This window comes from Ornithodoros turicata, unplaced genomic scaffold (assembly GCF_037126465.1).
Source record: "Ornithodoros turicata isolate Travis unplaced genomic scaffold, ASM3712646v1 ctg00000915.1, whole genome shotgun sequence".
Taxonomy (NCBI): Eukaryota; Metazoa; Arthropoda; class Arachnida; order Ixodida; family Argasidae; genus Ornithodoros; species Ornithodoros turicata.
In genome coordinates this window covers 167,671-187,763 of record NW_026999417.1, presented here as the reverse complement: position 1 = coordinate 187,763, position 20,093 = coordinate 167,671, and the positions used below count along the sequence as shown (strand labels likewise).

Below are 20,093 nucleotides of genomic sequence, written 5' to 3'. Positions count from 1 at the left end.
GTCTACGTCAGCCCTCTCCACACATGGAATGCGTATTCACCTGACCTGACCTAATCTCAGTCACGTCGGATGTACAGTCTATGTCAGCCCGCCCGACATATGGGATACATATTCACCTGACCTAACCTAACCTCAGTCACGTCGGATGCACAGTCTACGTCGGCCGTCCTGACACATGGGATACATATTCACCTGACCTAACCTAACCTTAGTCACGTCAGCTTCGCAGTTTACGTCAGCCCTCTCGACACATGGAATACGTATTCACTTGACCTGACCTAACCTCAGTGACGTCGGATGCCCAGTCTACGTCAGCCCTCTCGACACATGGAATGCATATTCACCTGACCTGACCTAATCTCAGTCATGTCGGATGCGTAGTCTACGTCAGCCCTCTCGACACATGGAATACGTATTCACCTGAACTGACCTAATCTCAGTCACATCGGATGCGCAGTCTATGTCAGTCCTCTCGATACATAGAATATGTATTAACCTGACCTGACCTAATCTCACTCATGTCGGATGCACAGTCTACGTCAGCCCTCTCGACACATCGAATACGTATTCACCTGACCTGACCTATTCTAATCTGTCACGTCGGATGCAGTCTACGTCAGCCCTCTCGACACATGGAATGCATATTCACCTGACCTGACCTAATCACAGTCACGTCGGATGCACAGTCTACGTCGGCCGTCCTGACACATGGGATACATATTCACCTGACCTAACCTAACCTTAGTCACGTCAGCTTCGCAGTTTACGTCAGCCCTCTCGACACATGGAATACGTATTCACTTGACCTGACCTAACCTCAGTCACGTCGGATGCCCAGTCTACGTCAGCCCTCTCGACACATGGAATACGCATTCACCTGACCTGACCTAATCTAATCTCAGTCACGTCAGATGCGCAGTCTACGTCAGCCCTCTCGACACATGGAATGCATATTCACCTGACCTGACCTAATCTCAGTCATGTCGGATGCGTAGTCTACGTCAGCCCTCTCGACACATGGAATACGTATTCACCTGAACTGACCTAATCTCAGTCACATCGGATGCGCAGTCGATGTCAGTCCTCTCGATACATAGAATATGTATTAACCTGACCTGACCTAATCTCACTCATGTCGGATGCACAGTCTACGTCAGCCCTCTCGACACTAGAATACGTATTCACCTGACCTCACCTATTCTAATTTGTCACGTCGGATGCAGTCTACGTCAGCCCTCTCGACACATGGAATACGTATTCACCTCACATGACCTGACCTAATCTCAGTCACGTCAAATGCGCAGTCCACGTCAGCCCTCTCGACACATGGAATACGTATTCACCTGACCTGACTTAATCTAATCTGTCACGTGGGATGCGCAGTATACGCCAGCCCTCTCGACACATGAAATGCATATTCACCTGACTTGACCTAATCTCAGTCATGTCGGAAGCACCTGAAGCTTAGTAACCCCCAAGTGTTGTCCTTCTTCGCAATTTTTTACTTGCGCTTCCTCTTTAGTGGTTTCCTCACGTAGACAATTTAGCAATAACAGTGGTGGTGATGCTGCTGCTGATGATGATGAAAGAGCTCGCCGTTGGCGGCGTCACAGAGGTGGGCAACATCACGACTGAAGCCCTGGGAGAATGTGCGTCCTGGGCGACTTCTAAGGGAACTGTGCCGACACATGTCTTAAAGTGCCTGAGGAAAACCCAGGAAAAACCCCAGCCGGCGCCAGGATTCGAACCCCGGTACCTCCCAGTCTCGATCTGACATGGCCAGCACGCTAACCACTGTTTAGGAATAAGAACAAAAATTATGTAGCAAATCACACTGTTAGGGGCGTGCACGAAGTACTAAACGCTGTCACTCGTCGTCTTCTTCCATTGCCCTCTAAAGCGGGGTGCCGCAGTGTGATATGAAGCAGGAATTAAGCGGATCGCTAAATATTGACCATAAACACCATGATTCACTTATTTAGCTGACTAGCATATTACGTTTACAATGCACGAATAACCATGTACAGGGTGCGTGCAGAAAAAACCTATACCGGCTTTTGCACACGTAACTCATTGTCTAATTACCTGAGGAACTTACGATTGCGTATTTATGGCGTGCGAAATGTACAGAAAAATCCTGAAAGCCATACCCAGCATAAAAGTTAACAGAGTGCGAAAACTTCGGCTTCCATGCATTATAATAGGGCAACATGGCAGTCTCAGGCGAGTTTTGTGCAGGTACCGCTAGGGGCAATACCGATGCGCATCCGTGCGGGACATCGTTTAGGTTAGTAGACGCCGGGGCAAGAAACGCGGGCGTGGGTATCCCGGAGAGAAGCGCGTTGACGGAACAAACATGAAAGGCATTATGTGGGTTCCTAAGTTATTAAAATACGCCGCTTAAAAGGCCGTGCAAAGCCGTCACCGCTGCTGCGGTCATTCTTTGATTATCGGTTACAGCTTGTCAGGAAAAAATACCTGGCGATTTATTTTAACAACAAGTTGTGTTGTGTTCGTTCGGGCGTTGAAGGAAGAATTCACGATCAGCACAAAACCAAGATAACCTTACTTTTGCCTCTGTTTATACAACAGTATAGGGGTTTGCATTTTGATATTAAACAGATGGCTCGAACACGTTGTGGCAGGCTGATCCTCAAGGTGACCCAATTTCTCGGACTTGCAACCTAGCGGAAACTAGCGAACATTGATATAAAACAGATGGCCCCAACTGGACCGGGAGGGGTATATTACGCGCCTGTGTTTTGGCCGGCTATCTAGTTTTCTGTGCGGCTGGCACGGTAAGTTGCCGACATGCGGTGGGGTGAACCTGGAAGGTGCGCAGCATTTTGGTGTGTCGGCGCATGTTGTTGTGAGGTGTGCGCGGGCAGGCTGAAATCGTGAGAGCTGTCCACGCGCCCGTGTTTCCCTCCCTGCTGTAGCGCATCGTGGGACAAGAATCTACGTGCGTAATATTTGTGACGAGGTAAGCCCATTTTTTTGATGAGATGAACTTGTTCATACTGCGAAGAGCATTGCATCATCTTATTATTTCTAATATTGGTGCTTCCAGTAGAGAAGGAACGCAGAGGTGCGACTGCACGGGATGTTCTGGGAGAGAGCAATCTGAAATTGTGTTTCTTCATACTCAGCTTGAGTTGAGTCTTCTTTTTAAGATTGAGTACGTGCGTGCATAGCACCAACCAATTTGTTTAATAAGCGTTTGAGCGTCAGTCACGACATAGCATCACTATGCTTTATGCTTGATTTAATTAATATCTTATGTTGAAGTGCACCGTCTAAAACTGCAATATGCGTAAACAGCTGAGCTGTCCACGCGCCGCTGGAAATTCGTGGAATCTATGTGGTGTGAAACCCGTCATATTTATAACTGTGATGCTCTTAAGGTGAGCACATTTTTTCTGAGATGAAGTTATTCATAATGCGACGTTGTGCCCTGAACTTATTTTTCTAATAGTGCTTACAATTGTGCTCAGCGTGCGAGGTGTGTTGCGTGCACTGGCTATGTTTGCGCCGAATGTTCTGAGCGAGCTCTGAAGGCGATCCTTCATACTCAGTTTGGGTTGAGTCTTCTTTTTTTAAGATTGAGTACGTGCGTGCATAGCAATGTTTAATAAGCGTTAGAGCGTCAGTGCGTCTTGAGCTTCACCGCATAGCATCGCTATGCTTTGTCATTCCGCTTGATTTACTTAATTGCTTATGTTGAACACACGCTGTCTAAAACAAAAACGAGCCCAAGCTTAATAGGTTTTCTTGATCATTCAAATTGTTTTTCTCTGCACAGCATCAACTCTCGATGTTTTCTCGATCACATGCTTCTTCCTGCTCAGCTTTTTTTATTTCGAACGCGTGCTGGCTTCCTTGCTTAGCAGTTTTTTGCGCTCTACTTAAAACACATTGAATGTTTTGTGTTGTGGGTCTGTGACAAAATTCGTTCATAAGAATGAACGCACTCCATAGCATCATTTGCCATTCTGCTTGATTGAAATAAATCTTTATGTTGAACTCCAAAGCACACAAAAAACAATCCTAAGCTTGTTCCCAGGGTCACGTAATGCACACATGCAGCCAGGTCAAGCCAACTTTACTCGTGTAGAGTGTGTTTTGAGATGTGTACCCTGAACACGTTTGTTTTTTGTTTTGTTTTTGGCAACTGTGGCTATGTGAACAGCAGGAGGAGGAGGCGTGTAAGCTGTTCAGCCTTCTAACGCTGGCTCTCTAGAAGTATGAACCAGTTGGATAGAAATGAGTCACCATGGGCTTTTTTTTTTCGCACTCGCGTGGCGGCTCTCCATCTTTGCAGAGAGGGTATACAACCGGCGCCATCTATTGTATGTGTAGGGAACCTTCTTTGGCACCATCAGAGCATGTGAAAAAGTTTCATTGTGAACCAGTGAGCAGCCGGATGGAGGCATGGGCCGATAGCGGGTGGAGCCTAACAGCCCCAGGCTAAATCTATCTTATGGTAAAAGTTCCAATATCCCACAGTTAAACTTATATTATCTCATCTAGAGATTAGAGGGAATAGCAGTTGGGTCTAGCGATGAGTGGAAGTGACCAATCGCAGTTCGAGCCTGTTAGGGAGCTCTAGACATAATGACCAATGAAAGGCTTGTAGTCAGATGGGTCAATGAGCACAACCACTTGCAGTTAGATGAGCCAGATGGCATCTACCAAGGGAGCTGAGTGACCAATGAGCGCAAGAGATGACCGGGACTAACGATCTCTCTGACGCAGCTGAACCCGCAACTGGGCCAGGAGGATGTTGTACCAAATAAAGGTTTAAATCAACAATTGTTGTGTGTCTTGTCTGAAGCGGCTGCCTGGTGCCGAGAAGTCAGGCTAGCCAATCACTGTTCAGTACGCTTAGCGTGGACCAGTCGGGGCCAGCCATCGCTAAGCTTCGGTGTGAAGGGCCAATCAGTAGGCTTAGCGTGGTTCGGCTTAGAAGTCAGTTGGCTTGGAATGGACCAATCAGCATGAAGTAGGCAGACCTAGTAAAAAGGTAAGTTTGGACATCTGAGATAGAGCCACAGTGGAGCCGCGGCCGAGCAGGGCGGGCGCTAGTGAAGGCTAGGTTCAGCGGGCCGGGCCGATCTGTAGCGGCCAATCAGAGTGCTGAGAGAGTGATCAGTAGGCTTAGCATGGACCGGATTAAGAAGTCTGGATCGGTAGGACCAATCAGCATGCATGAAGTGGGCGGAAAGTTGCACGCCACAAGGTAAGTTTGGACGTATTAGATAAAGCCGCACTGGAGCTGCTGCCTCGCTAGTGCAGGCTATGTTCAGTAGGCCTAGAACGAGGGCCAGGACCCTGGTGAAGGCTATGTTCAGCTGGCCAATCAGTGGACTTAGAATAGGCCAATCAGTAGTGGCCAATCAGAAGGCTTAGAATGGACCAATCAGTGGAGCCGGTTAATTTTGGGCGGAGCTCAGCGATCAGCCTGCACCAATCAGCGTGAAGTGGGTAGTGTGTTAGTCAGCCAATCAGCAGGCTTAGAATGGTAGTGGCCAATCAGAGGGCTGGGAGAGTGATCAGTAGGCTTAGAATGGACCAATCAGCGGAGCTGGTTAATTAGCATAGAGGCTAAGCGATCAGCGTGCACCAATCAGCGTGAAGTGGGTGGAGCCAAGTAATTAGCATAGCTATGGTGAACCAATCAACGATCAGTAGGCATGGGCAAATCGACGTGAAGTGGAGCCAAGTAATTAGCATAAAGAGGTGGAGCTACGATTGAGCAATCAACGATCAGTAGGCTTAGCATGAGCCAATCAATGTGAAGTGGGCGGAGCAAAGCCAACTAATTAGCATAAAGGAGCAGAGCTACGATTGACCAATCAATGATCAGTAGGCCTGGCGTGGACCAATCAACGTGAAGTGGGCGGAGCTGATGGCGGCCAATCAGATGTCTTTGGAATTGGCTTGCGTTGGATTACAACTGGATTGTTATGGCTTAGAACTGGATTTTGGCTTAGAATTGGATTAGAATAGAATTCCTGGAACTGGATTAGAAAAAGGATGTCGTTGTTGGACCTAATTCCCTACTACTCCCGATTGCGTCAGCTCCCCGTCAATTGCCTTGTCTTCTGCGAAATTTGATTATCTAACTGAGAGTCGCACAGATCGTGATATCGCCGTTTGAGTGTGCTAAACCAGCAGTCATTGCTGTTGACATCATCATATGTTGTTAGTCAGATGTTTTCGTTTCCTGGCATTAAATTCGTCAGTTGAGAGTAAGCTGTTTCCTTAAGCTGCGTCCCCTTTGGCAGCTTAAACTAGTAATGCGTTGAGAACTTTGTGTCGCTAGCATTGGTAGCCTTCGTAGCTCTGTTTCTAATGATGTTTATCCAGGGTGCGGTTGTATAGCTGGGCATGGGGATGTAATTTGACGTGAGCGCGGCATAGCGTTGGCACGTCGTAAAGAGAGAAGTAACTAAATTTGAAAGAAGAAGCACGCTATTTAGTACAATATTCGGTACACTTTTTTTCTTTTTTCTGGAAACAGTGTGCTTCACAGAAAAAGAAAAAAGAAGCACTAGAAGGAAACTAGAGACTCCTCTCCTATTCTGCGGCACTTGGGTTTCAAACAGGTGCTACAAAAGTATCCGCTGCTTGCGGCTCAAGTAACAGCAAAGTAGCTTTCGATTTCCAAAAAATAAAAAGCACCCTTTATTTACATTTCATGCCAGATATGTCCAGCTCACTATAGTGACTCTAGCAGAACCGTAGCCGCCTGACGTGGAACACAGTTTCAGGTTTCGTGCACGCTGTTCCCCGCTCGCGGGAAGGAAAAAACGGATTACGGGGAGGCTGCAGGCCAAAAAGCTGCTCCTAGAAGAAGGCAAGTCGTAAAATCTCTTCGCTCCAAAGGAGGTCATTTACAAGAAGCGGGACATCGTATAATGCGCAATACAGCATTCGCGTATCCATACGCCTTGATTCCACAGTCATTCGGTATCCGCCCATTTCATAGACGCCGTTTTATCGAACACCATTTCGTTGAACGACGTTGCATCGTCGCCAATTCACTGAACGGCATTTTATCGAATACCTCTTTACTGAACACGTACAAGATATGCAAATATGTTTCATGATCGTTAGGGATTCTACTTATCAGATTTATCATTAGGGAACGAAAAATGTTCATGTTTTCGCATGATAACTTCGATTTTTGCTGCTCATGCTGATGATGATGATGGCAGAAAAAGAACTCTGTCCTTAGTCGATTTATTGGAACGGTGTCATAATGGTGTCCCTGGCGATTGCTACGATCAACTGTAGGGTAGTCGACAAATTAGCGATTGTGTAGTTCTTTCCGTACGAATTACTGGTCAGTCAAATCGGTTTCTAACAAAAAGAAAATAGCAGCTGCCTCGACAGTATAACCAGCTTGTGCCGAGAAACAGTAATTAGACCTAGCCAAACTATAGTTGCGTCGGGGAGCAATCGACACTTCAGGAAAAATGATATACTAGAGTCATTAGTATATAATGATTCAAGTATAATATTAAATAATAATTACACGCATAGGCGGTAGTGTACGATGTACTAGAACTATCTACTTGCAACAAAAAGGGAGGCAAGAAGTATAGAACGCAATGATTTATTGTTAAAGGTCAGCTATGCCGATATCCCAAATAGTCGAAACGGTTGTGATATTCTGAAAGCCCACATCCAGCTCTCCCCAAAATACACCTTCATTGTCTCAGTTCGGTACAGTACCATGTCAGAAAAATAGGTAATTCATTCCGAAACACACATGGGCGCAGCCATTTTTATGACGTAGATGCACCCGAACGGGCATTGTGACGTGTACGCGCCTTCGTACTTGTCAGTGGATTTCAGCTACGGCTTCTCGCGGCTTCACGTATCTGTGCTTGAAGATGGCGGACAGCCGGGTTCCACCGTTCCGCGATAAGTAAACAGTGCAGCAGCTGCGAACTCATTCGCGAACCAACCTCAGTGCGATGTTGTGACTGGAATTCGTTGATTGTGTTTTGTGAGCACGTACAACTTGTATCAAGTCGCGTCTGCGTTTGCCCCTTTACAGCACTTGCCCATTGTAGAGACTGACGTTTCGACAGCCGTGTCAGCAAGAAAATGCCGACAGCGTTTTATTACTGCAGGAAAATTGTGCTATGTATTTGAGAAACCGCATACTGCTATGGGACAAGTTTTACGTACGATTTATCAATGTGCAACAGCGTCGACGATGGTATGTAACGACGAAAGACGTAAAACGAAATACAAATCACATTTTAAACTTTTTGTGGGATTCTGTCCATTTTCCAGAAGCTTCCTTTGAATCACACACTCCCATGTCACGCTGCGCTGTGTGGTACGCTACAAACTACTGCATTTTATGTCTAACATCTGGATATTGTTTGTAATGAACACCGTCGCACAAAAACATGCACACGAAAGCTCCAGTAGCCATGTGGTTGCACACTATGCAGACGCAAAAGAAGTACCAGAGCACATATTGCCACTTAGAAATGTGGTGTCTGAAGAGTTAGGGCATAGCATAGATCCTAGGAATCAGGTGCGCCTTATCCGTCTGTAGAGTGCTCTTTCAATGCACAACTCAGCCCATGGGGTGTAAAAGTGTTAAAGGCAATTATGTGACTTGTCGTCCTGGGTGACATCACTGGCCAGCCTCGGGATTAACTCCGTGCTCAGGAATTATTGTACAAATCACTTTGTATGTAGGACGTGATAAGCAATATGTAAGTTGCAACCTTGTCTGCAGCATTCTCGATTGCCTCTTACTTTTACAGTTCGAGACACGTTACCAAACCATTTGCAAAGGGCACTCTTACAGGGGCCGTGTAATTTGAGTTTTTAGTTTACAAAATTTATAAAAATATAAGTATACAATATGTAATATGAAATTTATATAAAATAAAAAATAACATTTATAAAAAGAATTTATAAAAAATAAATAAAAATGCTTCATGGAAGCAATCCGTTAGCATACCCATTGCACATGAAGCACAATTATATATGCTTGGACATCATCTAATTAATCTTCTGAACCATATGTGTGGCTGCATACGAAATTTTTTATGCGCATCCTCTACCTTCCTATTCCTACATGTGCACACGAATAACAGTGCATATATGTGAAGTGGCAAAAAGCAACGCTAGACTCTACCATCATTGTGCCCCTTTAACTTTTCCACATTTATGTCTGGTGAACAGGGAATATCTCACTAGAAAAGAAGACATTTGTGCATTGGTTGGCAAGCAAATAAATATATTTATTTACATTTTCCATAAATCAACCTGGTGCAAATATTAATGTCAACAAGTAAAGTACTTACAAATTATTCCTATGAGCTCAAATGCAGATATGACAATTCTGTTTTTGTACCTGAGCACAGTACAGTTTCAAAATTAACAAACTGCACAGCATCAGCAATCTTAAAGTATCTGAAGAGGGGAATCACATAAAGCTCCAATAACAGACTGTGCAAACAAAGCTAGAAAAAAACAAAGCACTTTAAGAAAAATCTGAATAATCGGTTGCCTTTGTGATATGTACTAGTACTATGCACAGTTCATGAATGGAACATGTTACCTCATTGCATTGCTTCCATGTGAGCACTAGAACAGGCAGCTTTTTAGGTCGCTCTTTCCGTGTTTTTCTATTGTCTTTTTTGGTTTTCTGTTTTTGCAATAGCAAGCATGGCCATAGTGCATCACAAGCAACCAAGGACAGGATGAGACATCTACAATGCAACTGCTAGCTCTAAACTGATATATTTATTAGCAGACTCTGGAATATCCACACATATATGCTGCTAAGAAAATGACAATTTAACCAATAGAATAACAGACAAGAAAAAGGGTTATATATCTTCCCCTCTCCTCATTCTATTTCACAGGCAGCCCTAGTATCATTCTGAGTGTGTCCGTGCGTTACCTTTGAGATAACGTATCTGTGACAGAAGCAAATCCAACAGCGGACTGCTTACAGATGCAACTATCTTGGATTTCTCTAACCACTTGTTATTTAACCGCTGCCTTGAGCTGTGTGTTCTGGAAATTTAGGCAGCATCCAGAGTCCCTGCAATGTGTTGCCATGTTTCTCGAGGGCCTGTGTTTCACTATGGCTCTCAGATACAAACTACCCCATTTCAACACAGTAGAAAACACAGATTTGTAAATAGCATCTGTTGATTGCACTGTACATACCCCCCACATAAAGGATCATAGTGGATACTACATCTTGTGCGATAATGTCAGGAACACAAAAAAGCTAGATTTGAAACCACTCTTACTTCGTAGTAGTAGTATTTGTGTGAAGCTACGCAATTCCTGTCCTGCAAATAATTTAAACCATATGTTTCATCTGCCAGCGTGATGATCCCCTGAAAAGCAATTCACACTTGGCGGGAACTACCGGTTCTGAAACCTATCCCTGACATGTGTAGCCATTAGGGAGGAAACCCAAGGGCTGCGGTGGAAAAGACAAACACACATGGGCTATGTTCTCTCTGTGTATCAGCTGCTCTGGCTACTAAGAAGACCATGTTCCAAATTAATATAACACAGCTTGACATGATACGCCAGCGAAAGCTAACCAATAAGATTAGTAGTTAAATGTACAATACGTAAACACTTGCCATAACATGACAGTTTCCTTCCTGCATTCATGCGCTACCATTCAACCCACACAAACAGTGTACTGAATTTTTTTATAGCATTACAGGTTGTTTGACAGAACTTGAACAAGATTATATAGCACACGATAAAAGTAGAGTGAACATAATGTGCAGAAAAAATGGCTACAAGCAAGCGAGCTGGTGAAGATGATGCATATGTAAAACCCCGAGACTAGGGAACCCAAAAGGACATGTTTGTGTCTGTCCCTTCGTGTTCCCTAGTCTTGGGGTTTTACATCATGGATAATGTGCAGGTTTTTATTCACGCTTAATGACCGTAGCAGTAATGCATGAAGACCACTGCTAAGTTGTGTTGAGAAACACCACTTCATGCTTGCCATGTCTAAATGAAACGTACCTGACCTGATCCAAATTAACCGTTCTGAGTCTGGAACACACAAAGAGAAAAACGCAACACACGCCACAACATTAACAGATAGCAAATGAGCTGTAGCGAGCTCCACCTTGGGACAAAGTCAACAAGTAATTCACCAAAAGTCAATGAGCGCCTGAAATGTAACATCTCCAGTGGCGTAGCCAGACCTCAAAGGTAGCAGGGCTCGATACGAAACCTCGTCCCCCCCCTCCTCCCTCGCTGATCCTGTGTCGACAACAGACACATACTTGTGCACACTGCAAACTGAGGATTATAAAAGGGAACGAAAATAGTTGATTTAGATGTTCACAGTTGTATAGGCTGTCATGACTAATGAAGTGGTGTCACGAGATCGGAAGTATTTTGAAAAGCTCATACTTTGAAAACCATTCAAGAGTGCTTCTTAGATAGACGCTGTGAACTGCAAGAACTTTCGCGATAGTCACACTGGTCCCCCCCCCCATATATTATGTTCTCGGATTTGCACGATTTGTGTGGGTCAGTCCGTGGCAGGTAGGGGGGCTCGAGCCCCCCCCCCCCTAGCCCCCCGTGGCTACGCCACTGAACATCTCTGACTGGTAGCAGGACGGTCCACGTTCAATTCCTGGTGCTAGCACTGACTGGCTTTTTCATGAATTATTTGTTGAAAGTTTCGATGTGCTTGAGAACCATTCGTCAACCATTGTATCCTCATGAGGTGATGAGGATTTGTCATCCCAAAGAGACTCCCTTTCTGTCATGTGTCCTTATGGATGCTCATCACTGCAGAAAAAAAGAAAGAAAGAAAGGAAAAGCATTTAATGACAAGAAATGGATAGTCGCATTTACTGTATAATGATTGTGCACAACAGAAAGAATACTTTTGCACTGAAGGCTGTACATCTTGATGTCTAACATAAAGTTACAAAATTCCAGGATATATGACATGTTGTAAGGTAGAGAATAAGTAGAGTTATTGAATTGTCGAGTTGAGTTGAGGGGGGAGTTGTACCCCCTTTTTATTTTATTATACAGTGGACTCTCGTTAATTCGAACTCGACGGGGCCGCGGTATTTGTTCGAATAAACCGGAGTTCGAACTAACGGGAGACGCTCTCCTGGAAGACGGCTTGGGCGCAGGGAGCGCATGCAGATGTGTCGCGACGCACTTCGGGTCGTATTTTATGTTCGCGGTACCGCTGTCACTTCAAGACGCATTTATATTGGCGTAATTCAAAACGTTAACGCTGCCGAACTCCGCCGCTATTGTCGTTACGTTCCCGATGCCGAACCGAAGTTACGGCGGAGAAAACTCCCAGAGCGTCACGGCCGCGCGTTACGACTTTGAAGGAAATAAAGGACTTATATGTTCACAAGAATTCACTTACAGAAATTATGAAGAGACTTAAGGTTGAAAGCAGTCAGTATTTCGCTCTTGCAAGCGGGACTGTTAGCAGACTGTCTTTAGCGGGACTGTTAGCATCGCTTTTGATTCGGACACAAGTTCAAGCGTGGCATCCGCATTTTTCTCGGAAGAAAAATGGCGCACTCTCATATCCAGCGCCGATGCTACATCAGATGTACTTGGTAAAGGCACTGGATCGCGAGACAGGTTCGTGGCTTGAGTCGCCTGAACCTCCGTCTCTAAGCCGGCGCACGCGGCGTCGATAATGTCTCCACGCCGTCGTCTCTGCTGACATGGTGCAAGTTAGGGAAATAAACGATGTCAGTGAACGGGTTGTAGAACGATATTGACAGTCGCGAAGTCAGAAAAATGAGTGACGGCACGCGCACACACCTCCTCCACCCTTGACGGCCTCAAGAGGAAGAGAGAGAAAGAGGAGAGGGACAAAGGGAGAATGCAAGCGTTCGCGTAAACTCCTTGCTGTCGTGAAGAGGAGAGAGCGTCCTTGAACAGCACAAAATGCGGAAAGAGGACGGAAAGCGTACGGAAGGTCAATGATCAGGGAGATATGGGGCGCTGTGACCCGTTCCTGTCTGACGCACGAGCGCTGTTGGTTCGAATTATGCGGTGTATACGATCGTCTGTTTGAATTATCGGGAGTGTCTCCCCATTGAAACACATGTGCTTTGGACGGGACTCGGACGAGAGTTCGAATTATCCGGAGGTTCGAATTAAACGATTTCGAATTAACGAGATTCTACTATATATGATTAGATAATTATCTTTATGTCTGTACCACCTCTCGCTCTCTACGTTACAACATATTTTATATATTCTGGGATTTTGTAACTTCATGTTAGACATTAACAAGAGCAGCCTTGTGCACGAAAGTCTCGTCTCATTAAAATTTAGATGCTCTCAACAGTCTTCTTTCTGTTGTGACTCTCTATCGCAGCATACCTGCACATTGCTGTTCTGTGTACTGTGACTTTGCAGTAAGAGTACACAGCACTGGTCAGGTATTTTTGCCTATCGAACAGTATGTATGTATGCAGTATGCACACAGTATTTGTGCACCGGACCCACTAAAAATGTAGTGAATGTGGCATTGCCCACGGTAATGCACCAAGTTGAACACAATTATTGTAGAATCCAGGTATTTTAGCTTACATGTCAAGCCAGTACCACACCAGTATCCAGCGTGAAGTTGTGACAAATAAATAGTTTCCATTTTTCTTAGCTCTCAGAAAACAGACAGTGAATTAACAGGAGTAGAGAATGTTAACATGAATTCTGGGCTATTCTTCAGTTAAAGATTCACAGATAGTAAAGGCACCTTCCTCAATGGACGTTGATGACACTGAAAATTCTAAAACGTTATCAGAGGCGACATCAGCTTCGGTGTGTCAAAGGATTGTATGTCCAACAGTAATCCAGCTAACAGTAACAAAAATGTGCAAAACACAAATTAACTGAACTAATGTAACGTACCTTCTATATCAGACAGTGAAGCTTGTAACACCCCATCCACAGGAACCAGTGTCCAGACACAAAAGTGCTTGAACTGGGAGAGAGCAGCTAATCGGAATGGCGACCTTTGTTTTCCACCCCGAAAGCAGAGGTTGTAACTTTGAGGGCAGATTTAAAAGTGGTGTCAAGATGTCTGCATGCGAGTGCACATGAAAAGTTGAACATAGATGAATACTCAAATTATAACATCACATTGTCATACCTGTTGGTGGAGGTGGACTGCAACTAACGTGTCAGCAATTTCTTCATGACCATGATGCAAGCCAGATCATGCTTCATTTCCGCCTTCAGCGTGCACCTGTGATAATTCAGAAGTTAAATTATCAATAGTACTATTGTGTTGTTAATCGTGGTTATATCAGAGTAAGCGCAGTAGGACAGCTGCACAATCGATTCATTAAGCTTGCTATTTTTTATATCTGAACCTCGACTTACCTGTTTTTGCTCTCGTTTTTTGCCTTGATCCTCCGTGGCATGTTCAAAATGTTATACGTCGGGCACCTCAGATTTTCATCAGACGATTTCGTGCCGAGATTCCAAATTGCCTCTGGAGTCGCGCGTAACCTATGATAACATTCGTGGACGAAATCCTTGCAGTGGAAATTAGCAGGCACCACTGTCAGCCAAGAGCTTCGCACTGCTTGGTCTTTTGGAAGCTTATAATAGGTAACACTTGAATGCTCCGATGAATTGTTCTAACAGCGTAGCACTGTCGCATCTTCGACAACTTCGCCGTGGCATATTCACGAATCATATCGCTCCAGCCCATAAAAGGCAAGGTCAGAACAAGGAAGTGCACTTTCCAAACGACGCTGTGCCAAAAAAAAAAACATTCACATGCTTTGTTTCCGGCTTAGCAACAACATAACAGCTGTTCGCTTATGTACAGTGCTGGACAAAAGTTTACGGAACGCGCCAGCGATGTATTTTCTCCTCGGTGCGACACCCTGGCGTCGGGCGGAAGCGGGCTTGTTAATTCATTCAGAGGGAGGAAAGGAGTGCGCCGGTAGCGACACCAATCCAAAACACTTCACCGGCACATTCAAGCGATACCGAAACTGCCGCAGTGTGTCGCAACCAGCGCACTCGCCCATCCCTCTGAACGAATGAACTGTCCCGTTTTCGCTCGCCGCTAGGGTGTCGCACGGAGGAGAAAATACACCACTCGCGCGTTCCGTAAACTTTTGTCCAGCACTGTACGATGCACAGAGGAGGAAACGAAAGAAGCCAAGCAGCCAAGCCAAGAGTCCATGCCAAGCCAAAGACAGATAAACCAAGAGCAGTGACGTCGGTGCGCCCGTGCGCAGGGTTTGCCGACGGTCTGACGGCCGGGCGTGGGAACTAAAAAAACTGTTTTCTAAAAAACTACGAACAGTTGGAGCAAGATATTTCGCACACATATTCAGTGTTCGGTAATGAACACACAGCGCGAGTATCGCTCAGTTCTGCGGCACTTCAAAATCGGCATATCTGACCTTTAAGAATCCGTCTGCTTTTCCCTCATTTTTATTTTGTTTCTTTTTGTTTTGTGCGTGTGTGAGGGGGTACACGCCAAAGGGAACCGATGGTAACATTCTGCGAAAATGGGAGGCGAGGGATTATTGACCATGTGTCACAAACGCTAGGATTCACAGCCGTCTGTGGTGCGGTTGTAAGATAAACTCCCGGATAGGAAAGCCTGGGAGACGGACAAGATGTCGATATCTTACTCATCGCTCAGGTGGGCTTATTGTGAAGTTTATCCACCAGCTAGCCCGAATCTACGCCATTCTATTTAGGTTGTAAGACTTGATTACCCCGTCACACTGTCTCACGTCATTTGCCTGGTGTATATTTTTCGTGTGCCATCTCCCCCGTCTCAATTCCTCTGTAGTCTGCGTTCGAAACAGGAAAGGAGTATACAAAGGCTTCCGCCCATTTCATCGAAAGACGTTTCATCGTACGCCGTTTTGCAGCGAATGCCGCTTCACTGAACACATTACCTTGTGACTATTTCCTGGATTACAGCTGGAAATTTACTTTTTATGACTATCACTGTTCTGTGCACTATGGGATAGTATGAGACTACCTGCGTGATTTACGATCTCTTATGACTCTTTCCTTGTTTACTATAAACGGACTTTTATGATTATGACTACTGTATGCATTACTATCATATAGTATGGAACCACCTGCATGATTTATGAGTTATGCCTTGTTTTGACTATTTCCTTGTTTATAGTTACAATTTGTCTTTTTATGACTATAACTGCTCTATGCACTACTATTCGGATAGTATGGGACTACCTGCGTGATTTACGACTTGATATGACTATTCCCCAGTTTACAGCTATGAATTGACTTTTTATGACAATGCCTACTCATGCACTGCTATGGGATAGTATGGGACTACCTGCATGATTTACCACCTGTTGTGACTATTTCCTTGATTCCAGCTACAAATTGACTTATTATGACTGACTACTCTATGCCCTACTGTGCGATAGTATGCATGATTTATGACTTATGACTACTGCCCTGTTTACAGTTCTTCACTCAATCATGCTTACGAGTGCAAAATGGTTTGAGCTTGCGCTTGCTGTGTTGCTCAACCTTTACTCGTTGGGGGAATGTATAGGTCTCCCAATGCTTGCATTAATGTGCTCAGTGACCTAGCTGATTTTTCAAAAATTCCGTTCAAAGGAATTTTCACAAACAGTTGTCGCCGGGACTGTTCTTGAGTTTGTCCACCAAGTCAATAGGCAGACGCGGATAGCGGAGCGCTGCAGCCTCTGGTCTTGCCTAACAGATGGCGCACGCTAGCGCTTGGCTCGGGATATGTGACGCAGCACTCGTCTGCTTCTTCCGGTAGCACTTGATCTTGAGGCTGACCCGCAGACTCTGCTCTTGCATAACAGATGACGCAACATTGGCCATGTATAGGCTCTGGCCCAGTAAGGCACGTGTAGTCGCGATAGCCTTGAGCCTTGACCTTGAGACTGACCGCTAACCTAAATTCCCGTGACGCGGCGACAGCGAACCATTACTGCGTAGTTTGAACGATTATGCTTTATGGGTGTGTTATTACCAAATTTTTGCGACTTCGACGTTTCGCTCCACTCTTATGCGTGAAGACTGCCTTAGCGCACTGCTAAAAGTACGCACAAAAATTTCATTTGGCAAAATGCTCCGCAACCCGGGACCATTTTTTCCTACGCCCATGCTAATGTCAGACATTTTGTTCACTGCATTTTTTCAACCTATCTGCCGGAAATATCCAGTAGGTAGCAGGACCTTGGAGAATATCTCCTTAATCTTGTCACGTTGTCTACAGGTGTGATTCGTTCCATTGGCTATTCACAACACCGCTCCTGTATTTTTGTGAGCACGGAACCACGCCGGACCATTATTTCAGCCTATGCAACCAGGGACCATTTTTTCCGGAACCCTGTGCAGAGTAGCCCACGTCACTGAGAGTTCTCTGAGTTAAAGGGCTCAAATCTGTTTTCTTGCTACAGCACTTAAAGTAATAAATTCAAGCAAAAATACCCTCAAAACAACAACTATAGTAGTTGTTTTGAGGTCTGACACTAGGATCTGTGTCGCCCCAGTCGGGATCGTCCTGCGCTGGTATGGCTGTCTCGGAACCGTTTGCACCACTCAAACGCTTTGCTGTGGCTAAGTGTATCGTGGCCATACTGAGCCTGAAGTCTTCTGTGAATTTCAGATGACTTCACGCCTTCATTCACGAAAAACTTCATGACAGTTTGCTGTTCGATGTGCGCGCTCACATCGTTGTCGGCTATCTTGTCCAGCACGTGTCTTCTATTTTGCACAATCTTTGGACCACCACGTGGTGAACGCTGAGGCCTGTCGCGTATGAAAACGACGAAAAAGAAGTAGCGCGAGCCATTTGTATACTCAGGAGAGAAAGTGCCGGTTTGACTTGAACACTCCTCGTATATTCTTTATTATGTGAATTGTATTGGATTGTGTATTGGGTTGGGTGTTTTTGGCTGGATTTTTCCCCTTCACAGATTAATCGGTATTACACCATTGGCATTAATAAATATATTTGCACTTGTACTTTTATGTATGGCTGTCCTTTGCATCTCTATACTTGCATGTAAACCACACCGCACACCTGTTGTAGCGGAAAAACATTTCTGAGTTAAGTCAGCCCAGGTGGAAAAATCGCGAACCAAGTCGGCCCAGGCTGAAAAATCTACGAGGTGATGATTCGCGTAAGAGTCCGGCACGAGGATCAGTTAGGTTAGGTGTTCTCACGTATTTCGTTTCCATGAGAGTCCAGCACGAGGGTCAGTTAGGTTAGGTGTTCTGACATATTTCGTTCGCGTGAGAGTCTGGCACGAGGATCAGTTAGGTTAGTTGTTCTCACGTATTTTGTTCACGTGAGAGTCTGGCACGAGGGTTAGTTAGGCTAGGTGTTCTGACGTATCTCGTTCGCGTGAGAGTCCGGCACGAGGGTCAGTTAGGTTAGGTGTTCTGACATATTATGTTTGCGTGAGGGTCCGGCACGAGGGTCAGTTAGGTTAGGTCTTCCGACATATTTCGTTCGCATGAGAGTCCGGCACGAGGGTCAGTTAGGATTGGTCTTCTGACATATTTCGTTCGCGTGACAGTCTGGCACGAGGGTGAGTTAGGTTAGGTGTTCTCACATATTTCGTTTGCATGAGAGTTCAGCACAAGTGTCAGTTAAGTTAGGTGTTCTGACATATTTGTTCACGTGAGAGTTTAAGAAAGGGGAACTAGCACCGGTGCATGAGCAACAGAGCGGAGATGAGTCCCTCTTGAACAGCAAGGTACATACATATCGCTCACGCGCCACTGTGCGCTGCCTTCCCAAGTCAGCAAGCACCAAGCACAGAGCAGCTTGCCGGCAGAGAAACACAGCCGCTCCGCTCCGTTCGAGAGTACCCCCTTTCTCTCCACGAATTAGCTGTGTCATTTTCCCCGCTGCGCTGTGCTCTTTAGTAAATCCAAATACACCTCCGGGCCTCGAGAACATGTAGAGCAGAGGCGGGCTGGGACTGGGCCTGAGATAGAAACAGTCGGGTACGGGCTTGGCCCGGGCTGGAAATCTATAGAAGACGTCAGGCCCGGGAAGGGTGTGGGCTGTAGAAGACGGGCCTGGGCCGGGTCTGAAAATTAGGCCCGTGCAGTGCTCTAGAGAGTTTGGCCATTGGGAGGAGCATAACTCAAAGCGCGTCATGCGACGTCACGGCCGAACGACGTCCCTCGTCGTGCTCTATTAGTTATCCAGTCGTCAACCGATCGCAGACGCCATATTGATGCTGATCGTTGTTTACAATCCAAGGAGAGAAGACACGTGCGTACTTCTTGCTTCGAAAGCCTTTCGTCCTTGAACTTCTTCTGTTCGGCAACAAAGCCCCCCTTATCGCTTACGCCAGTGGAACATAAGCCGGTTATTCCTGTAGATCACATTCAACACGGTCACGAAGGTGTCGACCAGGGCTCTGGTGTCGACCAGAGCCGTTTATAGGGAGAGTTTGGCCATTAGGAGGAGCCTAAGTTGAAGCGCATCATGCAACGTCACGGCTAAGCCACCTCCTTCGCCGTGCTCTATTGTTGTCCCGTTGTCAGCCGGTCGCCGACGCCATATTGATGCTGATCGTTGTTTACGATGCAAGGAGGGAAGACACGTGCGTACATTGTCCTTCGAAAGCCCTTCGTCCTTGAACTCTTTCAGTTTGGCAACAAAACCCGGCATGGCGACGTTTGACTTACAAACATATGCTATACGTGCAGCCAAAGAGCTCCTGCTATTTTTTTTCCTCTTATACACTTGACTGTCTTCGCACTGGGCTTTCAGAGGTGTCTTAGGACACCCTGACGGGAGGAGTCACGTGCTACGTGACCTTCTGACGCCATCCGCTCAAACGTTGCCTGCCTGCGTACTGCTGATGAGGCCCAAGAAGGCCGAAACAGCTGTCCAGTACAGGCATGGCGACGTTTGACTTACAAACATATGCTATACGTGCAGCCAAAGAGCTCCTGCTATTTTTTTTCCTCTTATACACTTGACTGGCTTCGCACTGGGCTTTCAGAGGTGTCTTAGGACACCCTGACGGGAGGAGTCACGTGCTACGTGACCTTCT

General features: G+C 45.7%; 1 protein-coding gene and 1 long non-coding RNA gene across 4 annotated transcripts in view; both read right to left on the bottom strand.

The window, feature by feature from the left end:
• LOC135375679 (spatacsin-like) overlaps positions 1–20,093 on the bottom strand; it is a 504,414-nt gene that overhangs the window by 345,484 nt on the left and 138,837 nt on the right. The window lies entirely within an intron of this gene.
• On the bottom strand, positions 11,678–14,840 carry LOC135375675 (uncharacterized). Its single transcript, XR_010417333.1, has 3 exons — positions 14,177–14,840; positions 13,936–14,107; positions 11,678–11,823 (listed from the first exon to the last, which is right to left on the bottom strand). It is a non-coding gene; the product is annotated as an uncharacterized LOC135375675 (long non-coding RNA).